The sequence below is a fragment of the Oncorhynchus gorbuscha genome, linkage group LG11, assembly GCF_021184085.1.
Source record: "Oncorhynchus gorbuscha isolate QuinsamMale2020 ecotype Even-year linkage group LG11, OgorEven_v1.0, whole genome shotgun sequence".
NCBI classification, from domain to species: Eukaryota; Metazoa; Chordata; class Actinopteri; order Salmoniformes; family Salmonidae; genus Oncorhynchus; species Oncorhynchus gorbuscha.
In genome coordinates this window covers 3,036,102-3,044,258 of record NC_060183.1, presented here as the reverse complement: position 1 = coordinate 3,044,258, position 8,157 = coordinate 3,036,102, and the positions used below count along the sequence as shown (strand labels likewise).

At 46.8% G+C, this 8,157-nt stretch overlaps 1 protein-coding gene across 1 annotated transcript in view; it reads right to left on the bottom strand.

Annotated features, from left to right (window-relative positions):
- LOC124048043 (striatin-like) overlaps positions 1–8,157 on the bottom strand; it is a 153,969-nt gene that overhangs the window by 16,673 nt on the left and 129,139 nt on the right. The window lies entirely within an intron of this gene.

The window sequence follows — 8,157 nt, the reverse complement described above, 5'->3', positions numbered from 1 at the left end:
CTCAGTGTGTTGTCTAGTATACAGGGTTAGGCTAAGTTAGCTCAGTGTGTTGTCTAGTATACAGGGTTAGGGCTAAGTTAGCTCAGTGTGTTGTCTAGTATGCAGGGTTAGGGCTAAGAGGTTAGCTCAGTGTTGTCTAGTATGCAGGGTTAGGGCTAAGTTAGCTCAGTGTGTTGTCTAGTATGCAGGGTTAGGGCTAAGAGGCTCAGTGTGTTATCTAGTATGCAGGGTTAGGGCTAAGTTAGCTCAGTGTGTTGTCTAGTATACAGGGTTAGGGGCTAAGAGGTTAGCTCAGTGTGTTGTCTAGTATTCAGGTTAGGGCTAAGAGGTTAGCTCAGTGTGTTGTCTAGTATGCAGGGTTAGGGCTAAGTTAGCTCAGTGTGTTGTCTAGTATGCAGGGTTAGGGCTAAGTTAGCTCAGTGTGTTGTCTAGTATACAGGGTTAGGGCTAAGTTAGCTCAGTGTGTTGTCTAGTATGCAGGGTTAGGGCTAAGAGGTTAGCTCAGTGTGTTGTCTAGTATACAGGGTTAGGGCTAAGAGGTTAGCTCAGTGTGTTGTCTAGTATGCAGGGTTAGGGCTAAGTTAGCTCAGTGTGTTGTCTAGTATGCAGGGTTAGGGCTAAGAGGTTAGCTCAGTGTGTTGTCTAGTATACAGGGTTAGGGCTAAGAGGTTAGCTCAGTGTGTTGTCTAGTATACAGGGTTAGGGCTAAGTTAGCTCAGTGTGTTGTCTAGTATACAGGGTTAGGGCTAAGTTAGCTCAGTGTGTTGTCTAGTATGCAGGGTTAGGGCTAAGTTAGCTCAGTGTGTTGTCGAGTATGCAGGGTTAGGGCTAAGTTAGCTCAGTGTGTTGTCTAGTATGCAGGGATAGGGCTAAGTTAGCTCAGTGTGTTGTCTAGTATGCAGGGTTAGGCTAAGTTAGCTCAGTGTGTTATCTAGTATACAGGGTTAGGGCTAAGAGGTTAGCTCAGTGTGTTATCTAGTATGCAGGGTTAGGGCTAAGAGGTTAGCTCAGTGTGTTATCTAGTATACAGGGTTAGGGCTAAGTTAGCTCAGTGTGTTATCTAGTATGCAGGGTTAGGGCTAAGTTAGCTCAGTGTGTTGTCTAGTATGCAGGGTTAGGGCTAAGAGGTTAGCTCAGTGTGTTGTCTAGTATGTGCAGGGTTAGGGCTAAGAGGTTGGCTCAGTGTGTTATCTAGTATACAGGGTTAGGGGCTAAGAGGTTAGCTCAGTGTGTTGTCTAGTATACAGGGTTAGGGCTAAGAGGTTAGCTCAGTGTGTTGTCTAGTATTCAGGGTTAGGCTAAGAGGTTAGCTCAGTGTGTTGTCTAGTATGCAGGGTTAGGCTAAGAGGTTAGCTCAGTGTGTTATCTAGTATACAGGGTTAGGGCTAAGAGGTTAGCTCAGTGTGTGTCTAGTATACAGGGTTAGGGCTAAGAGGTTAGCTCAGTGTGTTGTCTAGTATTCAGGGTTAGGCTAAGTTAGCTCAGTGTGTTATCTAGTATGCAGGGTTAGGGATAAGTTAGCTCAGTGTGTTGTCTAGTATGCAGGGTTAGGGCTAAGAGGTTAGCTCAGTGTGTTGTCTAGTATGCAGGGTTAGGGCTAAGAGGTTAGCTCAGTGTGTTATCTAGTATACAGGGTTAGGGCTAAGAGGTTAGCTCAGTGTGTTGTCTAGTATACAGGGTTAGGGCTAAGAGGTTAGCTCAGTGTGTTGTCTAGTATTCAGGGTTAGGGCTAAGAGGTTAGCTCAGTGTGTTGTCTAGTATTCAGGGTTAGGGCTAAGAGGTTAGCTCAGTGTGTTGTCTAGTATACAGGGTTAAAGAGGTTAGCTCAGTGTGTTGTCTAGTTAGGGGCTACTCAGTGTGACAGGGTTAGGGGGCTAAGAGGTTAAGGTTAGAGGAGTCACAGGGACTGTGTTTTCACGTGTGAACGGGTCGGATAGCAGACTTAAAGGGAATCCTGGATCCCTGATCCCCCAAAGGCCCTCGGGTCATTGATGTGATTGTTACCGTAATCACATTAACCCTAGAGGAGATTAGCACTCTGGTCTCAGAGGAGAGGTCCTTCCTGTTCCATGACTACTACTCAGGGAGAGGTGAGGTGAGAGAGGAACAGAGAGAGAGAGAGCGAGAAAGGGAGAGGAGAGAGAGAAATAGGGAGAAAGAGAGAGAGTGAAAGAGAGAGGGAGGGAGAGAAATAGGAGAGAGAGAGGAGGAAAGAGAGAGGGAGGGAGAGAAATAGGAGAAAGAGAGGGAGAGCAGGGGAGCAGGCTGGCCACTAGAAGGACATCGTATGGCTGTCAGTTTGCAATTTCCTGTCTGTGAGGTTGAAGGTTAAGGGTAGCCTATAGGAGGTTTCCTCTTTGTCTCCTCTCCTTTAAAGGCCTTCAGACATTCCTCTGCTGCGGTCCTGTAGGCTTCTCGGGTTACCCGTCTGATTTAAGTGCCCTTTCTTTCTGTAATAAGGGTTAATTGGCCTAACTCTTAACCCTCTGGAGACTGAGATCTCTCGTCAAAGGGCTGGCCCAAATTATACGCTCATTTCCATTCTGATGGTGGTGGAGTTTGTCCCGTCAGACTGGCTGACGGACAAGGGATGTGAAAGGAAGGTTTTTGGGGAGTAGGTGGATGGTGGGTCCCATCTGTCCAGGCTAGCTGCCCCTGTGACCTGCCAGAGGTGGTCCTTGTCCTGTGTTTGAGAGGGGGAGGTAAAACCTATTAGCTATGGGGTAGGTTAGTTTGTCTCGGCTCAGTTTAGGAGTGTCTCAGTCTCAGTGGGGAGGAGGGGGGGGCTTTGCGATAGTGCTAGTGACAGCCATACGATGTACTCTTAGTGGCTATTGACAGCCATACGATGACCTCTTAGTGGCTATTGACAGCCATACGATGTACTCTTAGAGGCAAGTGACAGCCATACGATGTACTCTTAGTGGCCAGTGACAGCCATACGATGACCTCTTAGTGGCCAGTGACAGCCATACGATGTACTCTTAGTGGCCAGTGACAGCCATACGATGTACTCTTAGAGGCAAGTGACAGCCATACGATGTACTCTTAGAGGCAAGTGACAGCCATACGATGTACTCTTAGTGGCCAGTGACAGCCATACGATGTACTCTTAGAGGCAAGTGACAGCCATACGATGTACTCTTAGTGGCCAGTGACAGCCATACGATGTACTCTTAGTAGCCAGTGACAGCCATACGATGTACTCTTAGTGGCCAGTGACAGCCATACGATGACCTCTTAGTGGCCAGTGACAGCCATACGATGTACTCTTAGAGGCCAGTGACAGCCATACGATGTACTCTTAGAGGCAAGTGACAGCCATACGAGGTACTCTTAGAGGCCAGCGCACACAGTATTGTCCATGCTTCCTCACTGTATTGGGTCGGTAGGACAAGTCTTCTCTCAATGGAACAATAACAGACATATTGCAGCATAGGAAAACATGGGAGAAAATCCTCCCTCATCTCTCTAGCTTTAAATCCTCCCTCATTTCCAGCTTCCAATCTTCCTCATCTCTACAGCTTCCAATCCTCCCTCATCTCTACAGCTTCCAATCCTCCTCATCTCTTTCAGCTTTATAATCCTCCCTCATCTCTTCAGCTTTACAATCCTCCCTCATCTCCATAGCTTCCAATCCTCCCTCATCTCTACAGCTTCCAATCCTCCCTCATCTCTTCAGCTTTACAATCCTCCCTCATCTCAGTTGCCGAAGATCAACAGCCTTGGGCCAGTTACCGAAGATTAACAGCCTTGGGCCAGTTACCGAAGATCAACAGCCTTGGGCCAGTTACCGAAGATTAACAGCCTTGGGCCAGTTACCAAAAGTTTGCTGGTTTCAATCCCCGAGCCGACTAGGTGAAAAATCTGCCGATGTGCCCTTCAGCAAGGCACTTAACCCCAATTGCTCCTGTAAGTCTCTCTGGATAAGTACGTATGCTAAACGACTTAAATGTAAACTGTGAGAATATCAGCTCTGCTTATCAGAGAGTCCTCATGCCACTGAAAAAACATATGACAACAACCCTCAGAACTAACTAACTAACTAACTAACTAACTAACTAACTAACTAACTAACTAACTAACTAACTAACTAACGGGTCGTAAAGGGTGATGGTGAAACCCTAGTTACTGATTATGGGTGCTCCTCCCTCCCTGATCTAGTGACTGACCTGTGTAATTGGTTTATACTAATGACTAACTATGGGGGTTCCCCAGTCGTACTCAAAGGCCTTCTAAATCAGTGATTACAAAGTTGATCTGTGTGTGAGCACTGAGCATGCATCCTCTAACTCGGGTGCTTTTCAACTTTCTGGTTACTGATCCCCAAACACATTTAGCTCTGTCCGATGTTCCCCTCGTGTCTGACTGATCATTAGGGCCTATGTTCCTATTTGTTAGGAGTCTTCCCTAGAGGGCTAACCCCCGTGTATTGATCCCACTAGACTGTAGTCCTGGAGGGCTCCACTGTGTATTGATCCCACTAGACTGTAGTCTTGGAGGGCTCCACTGTGTATTGATCCCACTAGACTGTAGTCTTGGAGAGCTCCACTGTGTATTGATCCCACTAGACTGTAGTCTTGGAGAGCTCCACTGTGTATTGATCCCACTACACTAGACTGTAGTCCTGGAGGGCTCCACTGTGTATTGATCCCACTAGACTGTAGTCCTGGAGGGCTCCACTGTGTATTGATCCCACTAGACTGTAGTCCTGGAGGCTCCACTGTGTATTGATCCCACTAGACTGTAGTCTTGGAGGGCTCCACTGTGTATTGATCCCACTAGACTGTAGTCTTGGAGAGCTCCACTGTGTATTGATCCACTACACTAGACTGTAGTCCTGGAGGGGCTCCACTGTGTATTGATCCCACTACACTAGACTGTAGTCCTGGAGGGCTCCACTGTGTATTGATCCACTGCACTAGACTGTAGTCCTGGAGGCTCCACTGCATGATCCCACTAAACTAGACTGTAGTCTTGGAGGGCTCCACTGTGTATTGATCCCACTACACTAGACTGTAGTCCTGGGGGCTCCACTGTGTATTGATCCCACTAGACTAGACTGTAGTCCTGGAGAGCTCCACTGTGTATTGATCCCACTAGACTAGACTGTAGTCCTGGGAGGGCTCCACTGTGTATTGATCCCACTAGACTAGACTGTAGTCCTGGAGGGCTCCACTGTGTATTGATCACTAGACTGTAGTCCTGGAGGGCTCCACTGTGTATTGATCCTACTAGACTGCTTAGTCTTGGAGAGCTCCACTGTGTATTGATCCCACTACACTAGACTGTAGTCCTGGAGGGCTCCACTTTTGTGTATTGATCCCACTAGACTAGACTGTAGTCCTGGAGGGCTCCACTGTGTATTGATCCCACTAGACTGTGTGTGGGGTAGAGTCCAGTGTGGGGTAGAGTCCAGTGTGTGGGTAGAGTTTAGTGTGTGGGTAGAGTCCAGTGTGTGGTAGAGTCCAGTGTGTGGGTAGAGTTCAGTGTGTGGGTAGAGTCCAGTGTGGGTAGAGTCCAGTGTGTGGGTAGAGTCCAGTGTGTGGGTAGTGTGTGGGTAGAGTCCAGTGTGTTGGGTAGAATTCAGTGTGTAGTAGGGAACCAGGGTAGGAGTCCGCAGTAGAGTCCACGCGGGTAGAGTTCAGTGAGTAGGACAGGGGTAGAGTCCAATGTGTGGGTAGAGTTTAGTGTGTGGCTAGAGTTCAGTGTGTGGGGTAGAGTTTAGTGTGTGGGTAGAGTTTAGTGTGTGGGGTAGAGTCAATGTGTAGGTAGAGTCCAGTGTGTGGGTAGAGTCCAGTGTGTGGGTAGAGTCCAGTGTGTGGGTAGAGTCCAGTGTGTGGGTAGAGTCCAGTGTATGGGGTAGAGTCCAGTGTGTTGGGTAGAGTCCAGTGTGTGGGGTAGAGTCCAGTGTGTGGGTAGAGTCCAGTGTGTGGGTAGAGTCCAGTGTGTGGGTAGAGTCCAGTGTATGGGGTAGAGTCCAGTGTGTTGGGTAGAGTCCAGTGTGTGGGGTAGAGTCCAGTGTGTGGGTAGAGTCCAGTGTGTGGGTAGAGTCCAGTGTATGGGGTAGAGTCCAGTGTGTGGGTATCAGTACAAGAGTTAGTGCAAAAAAGGTCACTAGACTGGACTCTACCCCACACTGGACTCTACCCCACACACTGGGCTCTACCCAACACACACTGGACTCTACCCACACTGGACTCTACCCACACTGGACTCTACCTACACATTGGACTCTACCCCACACACAGGACTCTACCCCAACACACTGGACTCTACCACACACACAGGACTCTACCCACACTGGACTCTACCACACACTGGACTCCTACCCACACAGGACTCTACCCCAACACACTGAACTCTACCCACACTGACTGGACTCTACCACACACTGGACAGCACTCCGGGACTCTACCCAACACACTGGACTCTACCACACACACAGGACTCTACCACACACACAGGACTCTACCCCAACACACTGGACTCTACCCACACACTGGACTCTACCACACACACAGGACTCTACCCCAACACACAGGACTCTACCCAACACACTGGACTCTACCCAACACACTGGACTCTACCCACACACTGGACTCTACCCAACACACTGGACTCTACCCACACACTGGACTCTACCCACACAATGGACTCTACCCAACACACTGGACTCTACCCCACACACTGGACTCTACCCACACACTGGTCTCTACCCTCCCTGTATATAGCCATGTTATTACATGGTACTTCCTGTATATAGCCATGTTATTACCTGGTACTTCCTGTATAGCCATGTCATTACCTCTCCCCATATATCCATGTTATTACCTGGTACTCCCTGTATATAACCATGTTATGACCGGTACTTCCTGTATATAGCCATGTTATTACTTCTCCCTCTATATATCCATGTTATTACCTGGTACTTCCCTGTATATATCCATGTTATTACCTACCCCTGTATATATCCATGTCATTACCTCCCTGTATATATTCATGTTATTACCTGGTACTCCCTGTATAACCATGTTACTACCTGGTACTTCCTGTATATAACCATGTTATTACTCTGGTACTTCCTGTATATAACCATGTTATTACCTGGTACTTCCTGGGTATATAACCATGTTATTACCTGGTACTTACTGTATATAGCCATGTTATTACCTGGTACTCCTGTATATAGCCATGTTATTACCTGGTACTCCCTGTATATAGCCATGTTATTACCTCCCTGTATATAGCCATGTTATTACCTGGTACTCCCTGTATATAACCATGTTATTACCTGGTACTCCCTGTATATAGCCATGTTATTACCTGGTACTTCCTGTATATAGCCATGTTATTACCTGGTACTTCCTGTATATAACCATGTTATTACCTGGTACTCCCTGTATATAACCATGTTATTACCTGGTACTCCCTGTATATAACCATGTTATTACCTGGTACTCCCTGTATATAACCATGTTATTACCTGGTACTTCCTGTATATAGCCATGTTATTACCTGGTACTCCCTGTATATAGCCATGTTATTACCTGGTACTCCCTGTATATATCCATGTTATTACCTGGTACTCCCTGTATCTAGCCATGTTATTACCTGGTACTCCCTGTATATAACCATGTTATTACCTCCCTGTATATAGCCATGTTATTACCTGGTACTCCCTGTATATAACCATGTTATTACCTGGTACTTCCTGTATATAGCCATGTTATTACCTGGTACTCCCTGTATATAGCCATGTTATTACCTGGTACTTCCTGTATATATCCATGTTATTACCTGGTACTCCCTGTATCTAGCCATGTTATTACCTGGTACTCCCTGTATATAACCATGTTATTACTCTCCCTGTATATAAATATGTTATTACCTGGTACTCCCTGTATATATCCATGTTATTACCTGGTACTCCCTGTATCTAGTCATGTTATTACCTGGTACTTCCTGTATATCCATGTTATTACCTGGTACTCCCTGTATATATCCATGTTATTACCTGGTACTCCCTGTATATAACCATGTTATTACCTGGTACTCCCTGTATATTACCATGTTATTACCTGGTACTTCCTGTATATAACCATGTTATTACCTGGTACTCCCTGTATATTACCATGATATTACCTGGTACTCCCT